The following is a 9,695-nucleotide window of genomic DNA, read 5'->3' on the forward strand; positions in this document are numbered from 1 at the left end:
AGTTCATCTAGGTCTTGTTGCACTTCGCAATGCTAGACTAAAGACATAATCATGAGAAAATACTGCCCGTACAACTGTTTATGGATGTGCTTGTTTATGAACTGTTGTACTTAGATGAAGATTTTTTTCAAAAGCCATCCTTTGTCATTCGGGTTTCACTTCTCTGCTGATGGTTTTTAAAGGCATTTCTTTATTGACACATTTTTGGTCACTCCTTTTAAGGAAAGCCCAGGATACGTTCAGTACATTATTTGATTAGCCAGTTTTTAGAAAGGAGGACTCTAGTCTAGGCAACTGGAATGTCAACAATCAGAACAATGAAATTAAATAGAGGAAACTCAAGCACATTCAGGTGTTCTTAAGAGTTGGACTGTAATCCTCTTTAAAATGATTTATTTGTCTTGAAAGCAATCCAATATGTGGGTTTCCCTTGTCACAGTAAGAAATCTTTCAGTGGATCTCATAAGGACATCCTGTGACAGTCGTATTTGGTTTGAGGTTAGGCAATGTACTAATCATTTACCAATACTGACAGCCATCTTCTGGCCTTTAAAAACACTCCTCCCTTCAGTTAGAATTTCGGTTCACTTGCTTCTGACCAATCTAGCCTTTTTTCTTCATTCAGAGTAAATTGCACCATGCACTCCATGACCCAAAACCCACTTTTACTAATGTACATTTCCAACTACTATATGCTTTCATTATTTGTAATGCATTGAGGTAGAGATGTATTAAGCATCCATTTACTGAAAATAACCAAGTCAATAATTTAGCATATTTACAACATCCTGAAATGGAATTAACAAAGAAAAAGTAAACATCTGTTAATACAGAATCCAGGATTTTAATAAAATCTGTCAAAGTGTCTCGTCAGAGCCCGGACCTGCACCAGTCACGCCCACCTCCGCGCTCTCTCGCTCACACTCACCGGTGTACTGATCACTCACACCTGCACCCTCACTCACCTGCATCGTATTAACACTCTAAGGTCCAAGGTCTTTTAGACTTTTCTAAGTTGTCTGACATGCCTTGATGTTTTTGTACATTTTGCTTAACTAAAAATATTGATGCACAAATGGAATATATGATTCTATTCTAGAAGACCTCAGCAATAATATTAGAAAAGGGTTCAATGTTTCCGTGGTTGTTCTTTTTATGTCTCTAAGACGAAAACTCAAAAATAAAAATATCCCGGACGAGGGATATAGACCTTTTAGTGTTAAGCATTCACGAGGACTAATCACATACACCTGTCCAGGGGCGGACTGGGACAAAAAAATCGGCCCCGCATTGTGAACCAGACCGGCCCACTTAATTCGATAACACACCTTTTCAGTCTTTTTGGTCTATCGAATGTCTACACCAACCAGGCTTTTAGCTTATTAAAAAATAAGAAGAATGGGACGCCCTACTTTTAGGCAGGACGGCCTAAAGACGCCCTATTTTTCTCCCGTTTTACCTGTTAACTTCGCTGAATGTGATCAAAATTCACCGTTCCAGTCGCTTTAGTGCTTAGCGAAGTCTAGAATCATACATATGCCCTGCCAATTAGAAAATAGGATTGCTGTATTCCCGCTACAACAACGTTACATCATGATTCCAACGAAACATTGATTCATGGGCTCGCAGAAGCTACAGAAGACAGCTGTCTCACCGCACGTCACTGAACCTACTACTTTATGAGTTCAAAAAGAGTTTCTGTGTTAAGGTGGTGGTCTTAATTAATCTAAATTCAATACAATACAATATACATCATACACTTTTTTGTTCAGAATACGGAGGTCTAAGATCGTTCGATATTTTTCGTCCTTTTTTGGAACCAGAAAATAGCGACTGAAGAACCCCCTGTTCTCGTCTCCGAGAGGTACAGACTGTATTGCTCCCTTTCCTAGAAGAGAGTCTATTTCCTCCTGTAGGAAACGCGCTTGATGAGGTGGCACTAACGTTTGAACCACGCCCCTGAACTTCGGGAGGGGCAAACTGGAGCGTATCATGGGCTATCATAATTCGGTATCTGGACAAATTGGCATATTTTCGGAATACCAGAGTTTGGGAATACTCGGCTTTCGGAACATTGACATGGCACCGCGCACCAATAGGCTAAGGGGCTAGCCCACCACTCAAACACACAACATAGAGTGTAGGCTAACGGCTGGCTGTTTCAGAGCAGAGTAGGTCGAGGGCTAGCAACAGCTACAGAATTGTCTTGTATTTACAATGCAAACAAACTTGGCCATAGAACATAGGTCCTAAGTCAAACATATTTTAGAGACGTTTTAATTCATGATCAGTAAGCTTACCGTAGGCCGTTGTATCGTATCTCCCTGGCTGTCGCCACCAGCATCACTGTCAACCACGGGAGCTGATGATGGCCCTGCCGTGGCAAACATTTCCGATATTTTGGCACATTTGGCAGCGTTGGCTTGAAGAGCAAGCCTCTTCTTATCTCGCAGTTTCTCCGCACCCCCTTTTCGCTTTCTCTCCATTTTGGACTGGAGGATTCTAACGAAACGTGCGTTTCTGTGCACCGACCAAGCTAAAGGTAGAAAGTGTTTGGTGATATGATTGGACGAGCCCCTAGTCACTAAAGAAGACAGCCAATGGGCCGCATACTAGCGTGCGCGTGTCAAGCATGTCAAGGCCATGGGCCACGCTGAGTTTGTTTACCGTCCTAATGCATTATGTAGGCAGGTCCAAATCGAAAGGGGTTGGTGTTGGGTCAGCCCAGGGAATGTGATTGGGCCAGCCCAGTGTCAATAGGGCCGCTCATAAACTACTTTCGTGGGCCAGCCGGTCAGACCATTATATGGGAAAAAAAATAAAAAATAAAAATTCGGGACTGTCGGCCCATATTGGATGTCGGCCCACCGGGAAAACGAGAGAGAGAACTGAGAGAACTCTCTGTCTCCACTTCCAAAAAACAATTCTGGAACTTACCACACATTGTATTGAAACCTACAGTTCCATAACTTCTGTACCTTGATTAAAAGGTCAGCGAACTTGTAAAAATAGAGCAATTTCATAAGCTCTGCACAAAAACTATTTCTTCAAAATGCCACTCATCTTTTAATAATGGAAAAAAGTTGGGAACTGTGGCAAAATGAGAGGCTTGGCATTGCTCAAACACCTGTGTGGGTAAACAACGTTCAATACAGTATGTGATCTGGGGCTTTGCATAAATTAATACTAATCTAAGGTGAGGTTGTAATTACATACTTGTCTGTCAATTTTTTTTAGGTGGATTGCTTTTGCTATGTGGAAAATGATTGCTTTTGTGCAAAATGAGCTCATTATTTAAAGAGTACAAGCTAGATTGGAGAATCCACTGCTTAATCGTCTTCTCACTCCGTGGTGTGTAGTATTTTTAGAGTTTATAAGTCTTATTTATAGACTCAACGCTTCGGTTCTCTACAAATGAGAAACTCAACTGAATATACAACTTTCTATATGCACTTGTACTGTTAAATTAGTTTTACAACAGAAGGGATGGACACATGCTCTGTATTCAACAGATATCACTTTTCTTACTTATCATTACACTTCTTCTGTTTTATACATCAGTGTAAACTGTTGAAGTCATGCGCATGAGTTCAAAAGCAGGGTGGAGTGATCTTTTTTCAACATTCACCAGGGTGTGACATCTGGCTCTCTGGTAATGAAGTCATCGCGACTGGGATGGTGGTTTCAAAGGCAAATATTTATGTGGGCAGGTCTGTCAGGTGTAATCGTGCTGGAAGGGAGGGTGGCGGAAGGCTCCTGCCTGCCTGCGTGAAGTGCCTTGGAGCGACTGAGAGGACTTCAGTCGCCGGCAAGCATGAGAGGCCATTAGCCACCGCCATGTGCCTGCTGGCCCGTCACTATGGCCTCATCACAGGGGAAGGGCAGTAGAGGAGAACAGTGTGGAACAAAGTCGTGAGGAGTCATCAGATCAGGCTTATTAGCTTCATATTTACTCATAGCTTCATATAAAGTTATATTTTCACAAAAAGGCAGTTTGCTTATGTGGGGATCTTTTGGTATTTTATGGAAACATTTTGGAGCAAGGGATGTGCCTCTCATAGAAGTGGGATATTTCTCTATGAAATATAAATTATTTTTACATCCAGAGCTAAATTAAAAATGGTAGATGCATTAGTACTGTGGTAATTTAAGTATGTGTATGAATTTCCAAGGAATTTCTCCTTCAAGAAATATGCAGGCTTAACTGATGAACTATCTATTTTTGAAATGACAATGATGGCTAACCATGCCAAATAATTTGCCACTGTTTATATCTGATCCAAGAATTAGGACGCTCTTGTAAAGCATTGTCTGAAAAGCTGGCATGTCAGGATGTAAAGCATATAAATACACTATTTCAGCCTCAGTCAAGGCCTGCATGAAAGCCCACCCTTGGTGTCCAAGGGCCAGTAGGCCAGGTGCTCTTTCACTCACTGCGACTTCCAGAAACTACTACTACTATTACTACTGGCCTTCATGACCACACGTGCATGGCTTAACGAAAACGTGACTTTCGATTTTGTGTAAAAAATAGTAGCTAATATCCCAATTTCTGTGGTCAGTTGTAATTGCTTAGAACCAGGAATCTTGAAATAAGTGACATCGAGGTGCTGTTAATTATTGCTCTGTCAAGGTGCAAATAGAACCAGCAGGGACAAACGCTGATTTTAATTTAGACTTTTTAGACTAGAAATAATAGTACATCAAACACTGTTTTATTTAATATGTTTAGCTAATAACGAAACAACCAAGAGAGTGAGAGAGATTTAGGTTGACAGAGGGTCAAATAGAGTTGAAAACAGGACTATCAGTGTGCCACCTAGTAATCTCAAAATAGCAATTACACCTCTGGCTGTACCTAAGCAAGATACATAGGGGAGACACACCATCCAAGGGTACTGGAGCCTAAAAGACCATATTCTATGTACCAAACTATTTTAAATATTCTATTAATGCTCATCACATGCTATGAGTGCGTTAGGTGACCACACTGCACAAAGAGATTCTGATAGCAGTGTTCAGACGGACGCTCCCCACTCACTGAAACCACCAAAGAGGACGGCTAAGTGACCAAGAGTCTGCTTGGCCACTCAGATGAGCAGTGCGGGGGAGCACGTGTGCTCCAGGAACCAGAGCCTGGGCCTCGGGTGATTGAAGGAAATCACAGCAGAGATCCCTGAAAGTGATACTGGGACATTAAGAAAGCCCACTCGCACTGACCCTTGGCTGATCCCTCCCCTACCGTCTTGCACTGATGGGCCCGAGGTTAAGCCCACAAAAATTGGACCACACTACAGAAAGAGATTAGGAGTTCAAGTTGCCATAATATGCTGGGAGCAATCAAACACGGGGAGCTCTGACATCCTTGAGGAAAGTTTCCTGTAGGAAAGTCCTTCCTAAATGGACTAAAGCCGGAGGATTCGAGACCCCCTCCTCTGCCCTATCAGGTTTTTCAGGTGCCACTTTGCCTTGCAGAAAAGGGGAGATCCAAGGGAAGGAAAGAGGTGCCTCCTGGCCTCAAGTTTTCAAGCATATTATAAAAAGGAAGTATGGAAAGTATTAGACCATGAACACATAGGCCCATCTCTAAAATTCAATTGCAGCATGAATGGATTTTCCATAGACTTTCAGCCTCTACTCCACCAATCCAATTAGTGGGGAGTTTGACTCATGAAGACAAAAAAATGACCCACAAAATGACCACAATAAAGACCACAGTCACTAAAGTTATGTAAACTACAAGATACCCGTATTGCTGATTAATATGTCATCAACTGAAGGACAAGGTGAATGCAGCCCTTTACCATGACGTCATCGTTTGACACAATCTCAGTGCTCAATGTGGTAAGAAGAGCTCAAGAGGATGAGATTCCCCCTTTCATCTGCAAAATTCTGCGTCGTTCTTTTTTTGTTTCCTCCATTACAAAAGCTGTGGGGAACTAGGGTCACCGCTGCATTAAAAACAAATAAACAAGCCATTAAAAATAACCAACAGCCATCTACAGATTTTGCACATTTCAATGGTAAGTAGGACAGAGATGAATCATATCTCATTCAAAATCTATATCCATTTTCTGCTAATGAACACATGTATTTCATGTCTCTTTTTATGGTTGCCTAATTAGATTTCACACAGGATTTAACGGGGAGTTTTCCTTTCAATGAAATGATCCAGCTGCTGTATAATGGTGGTATCCATGATTGCTGGAAGGGATTGCTGATTTATCATCTGCAGCTATACGTTTAAAAAAAGTATACTGAAAATCTCTCCTGTTTTTTCTTGTCTGTTTCATCTGTGAAAATCCTGTTTGAGTGGCACTGCATCTTGTATAACCATCCCGTACCATTTCTTATTTCAGAATCATTTTCAATTTCCAGGGACTGCTCCACAGGGTAGGATTAGTGTAGTATGTGTGAGGATGTGAACATGTTTATTATTTTAATGCCAGTGTGTGCCACCACCCCTCATGGGCCATTTTGAGTGTAAAGGCTTGGACCATCTGCAATAATGGTGTTTAGTAACCAAGTCATTTGTTGAAAAGAAAGGGGAAAAACACTGAGAAACATCTGAGAGTGAGAGAAAAACAGAGTGGTAAAAGGGACGGAAAAGGCTTTTAAACTAATGATCGATGAGGGGCTTTTCATTGACTTCAAAGCTCCCTAGGGGCATTTTCAGGCCTGCTTTAGATGTGCCCATTTTCCTCCTCACGCCATGAGTGGTCGACAGTGTCACATGACCTGACCCGGCCGCCAACAGGAATCATTCCGGTGCCCAACCCCTGCTGATGCAACCGAAAAGGCCCCAAACAATACTACTTTCACCAAAACCCCAAACTGGGTGCTGCTTTTTCAATTACTGCCGTTTTCATCATTCCATTTGTTGCTTTTCTTTATTTTCATTTCGGGGTGTTGGGGGAGGAGGAGGAGGGGGGGTCCCCATTTCTATTTTCCTTCCCACTGATTAGGCTCCCAGTTCCCAGTGGCCTGCTGGAGTTGTGGGAGTAAGCGAGAGGTGGCTGCTGGTTTTGGGGGTGTGTGCTGGGAAAGTCTTTGGGTAATCATATCAAAGACCAGACTTCCAGCCCTGAGTGTTTGGCATGTGTTTTGTGCCTGCTCTGAATGATAGGGCATTGCTGTCCAGTCAAGAGCAGTCTAATGCAATCTGGCTGAACAATCCCCAGTCTTTCATATTTCACTACTCTCTCCCAGAAAATGAAAGTTAAAAGGTTTGAACGAAATGCAATTTTCTAATGATAGGTGTTTCATGTGACAGAACACTTTGACTTTGGTTGGCAGTAGTCTTTTATGCTTTTCCTTTTTAAAGGGTACACAGCATTTAAAATCATAAACATATAGGCTTTATTAGCTGAATCATTAGAAGAGATTTATGATTTTCCCATGCCTTGTTTTCATTTAGGTATAACATTGTTAAAAAGCTTTGTTTGGACTATAAAAAAAGCATTATAAAGAGCCTCAATATACATAGCATTCTTATGCATAAACATTAACACGTATAGACCAAAATCACAAAGAGTAACCACAACTAAAAGACAGGAAATGCTTTCTTTTCAAAGGGGCCTTCAGATTTCCACAGGTTGTCTGGATTATTTGGTGCTGCAGTCATCGCATCCGTTTGTAGTGGCTACTGGATATTTTGTTGTTGTGTAATCACTGAGAAACATTCTTTGTGTGTGAAAGTAATCTCTGATGTGAAATAAATCACTGAGTCAGTTTTTCACTTTTTGTCTGTGTGTCTCTGTGTATGCGTATAAGTGAGAGTGAGAGTATATGTGTGTGTGTGTGTGTGTGTGTGTGTGTGTGTGTGTGTGTGTGTGTGTGTGTGTGTGTGTGTGTGTGTGTGTGTGTGTGTGTGTGTGTGTGTGTGTGTGTGTGTGTGTGTGTGTGTGTGTGTGTGTGTGTGTGTGTGCGTATGCGTGTGTGTGTTCAGGACTCAGCCTACAAGCCATGGCAGGTATGGGGCCTGTTTGTTCAGCATGGTTGCCAAACTTTCACAGACTCTCCCAGCCTCACCCCATCCATCTGAGAAGTGGGAGGGGGCATCCATTTCATTAGAGCGGGCCTGTCTGATGAGCACATCCCCTTCCTCTTCAGAGAGCTCATGTACACACTCCTCATGGACACAGGTATACAAACAAAACAAGTTCATGTCAGGCCATTGCTAATCAGCTTATTTTTCCCCCCTTTACCAAAACCGCAAGACCAAGCCCTCAAAGATATGTTCCCATGGTAATATGATCTTGTGTTAGATTTGCTTGTCTGTCGTGGTTTCTTGTCTTTTTTCCACAAAAGGATATGTGAATAGAGCTTTAAAAACAGTTTTTTTTTTATCCTATTCTATCAATCCACCTCTTAAACAGTTTAAGTAACGGAGTAGAGCAAAGCCCATCTCATTTGGTTCTCTTATTTTATTGGCTTATTTCATTTGTTCCTGTATGTTATAAGGGGATTCATCAATCAAACATATGAACATAAGGTTGTTATTTCGCATAAGGTTGTTATTTCTCACAAATAAGGTAGATTAATGATAGTTATCCGATGTTGAGGGATCCTGCTGTTGTCAAAATCTAAATTATCTTTTCATAATGAACTCTGAGGGTGTAGCTGACTGCACACACTCTCTATGTAAATGCCTTCCTAGTGTAAGTGCTGATTGCATTGGCACTTCAAGCCTCTGGGGCACGATGAGGAAGCAGCCACACTACACTACCCAACAGGGCGATTAAGCCAAGGTGTATACCTCATCTCCCAAACACAGAAGGGCTTTATGAATATATGTATAGGTAGCATTACAAGAGAGAGAGAGAGAGAGAGAGAGAGAGAGAGAGAGGGAGAGAGAGAGAGAGAGAGAGAGAGAGAGAGAGAGAGAGAGAGAGAGAGAGAGAGAGAAAGGCCTTTATGAATATATGTATAGGTAGCAATACAACCTAAGCCCTCGTTTGGCTGCTGAGCCAAGATTTTGCACCTCCTAGCGCTTCGAGCAAATATCCCTGCATGTCATGAGTCGTCTTTGCAAGAGAGAGAGAGAGCAGGGGATAGAGAGAGAGAGAGAGAGGACGAGAGGAAAAAGGGAAAACGGGGAAAAATGGAGAGACATTCCCTCAGCATCTAATACAGTGGAGAATATATATATACAACATGCACATGCACGTACAAACACACACACACACACACACACACACACACACACACACACACAAATAATGGTTTTATCAAGGCTGACAGTCCCTGTAGAAGCCTGAAAGCCAGTGGTGCTAAGGAAAGTGAAAACCTGCTCGGAGGGGGGTTGCAGTGTGTTTTCACAGACACACAGAAGCATATGCATACTCACATATACACACACAAAAAAGGAGCTTCATTAGATCACATGCAGTGGCGGTTCTACATGGAATTACACCCCGGGCGAGACCCCTCCGAGCCCGCCCCCCCTTTAAAAAAAAAACTTAATGACCAGTGGCAGAGGATGGATGCTCCAAAATATTTTAGAAGTGCCCCTGAAATTGACATCAAAAGACCGGAGGCTACAATATAACTCTATACAATCATCCATGAATTCAAATAAACAAATTTAAATAAACATGCCCTTACTGCTTACATTCTAAATATCTGCCATAAGACGCTATATTAACCTATCTTTCAGGGAGGAACAATTAGCTGCTTGATTACTGCATATAATT

The sequence above is a fragment of the Sprattus sprattus genome (assembly GCF_963457725.1).
Source record: "Sprattus sprattus genome assembly, chromosome: 2".
NCBI lineage: Eukaryota > Metazoa > Chordata > Actinopteri > Clupeiformes > Clupeidae > Sprattus > Sprattus sprattus.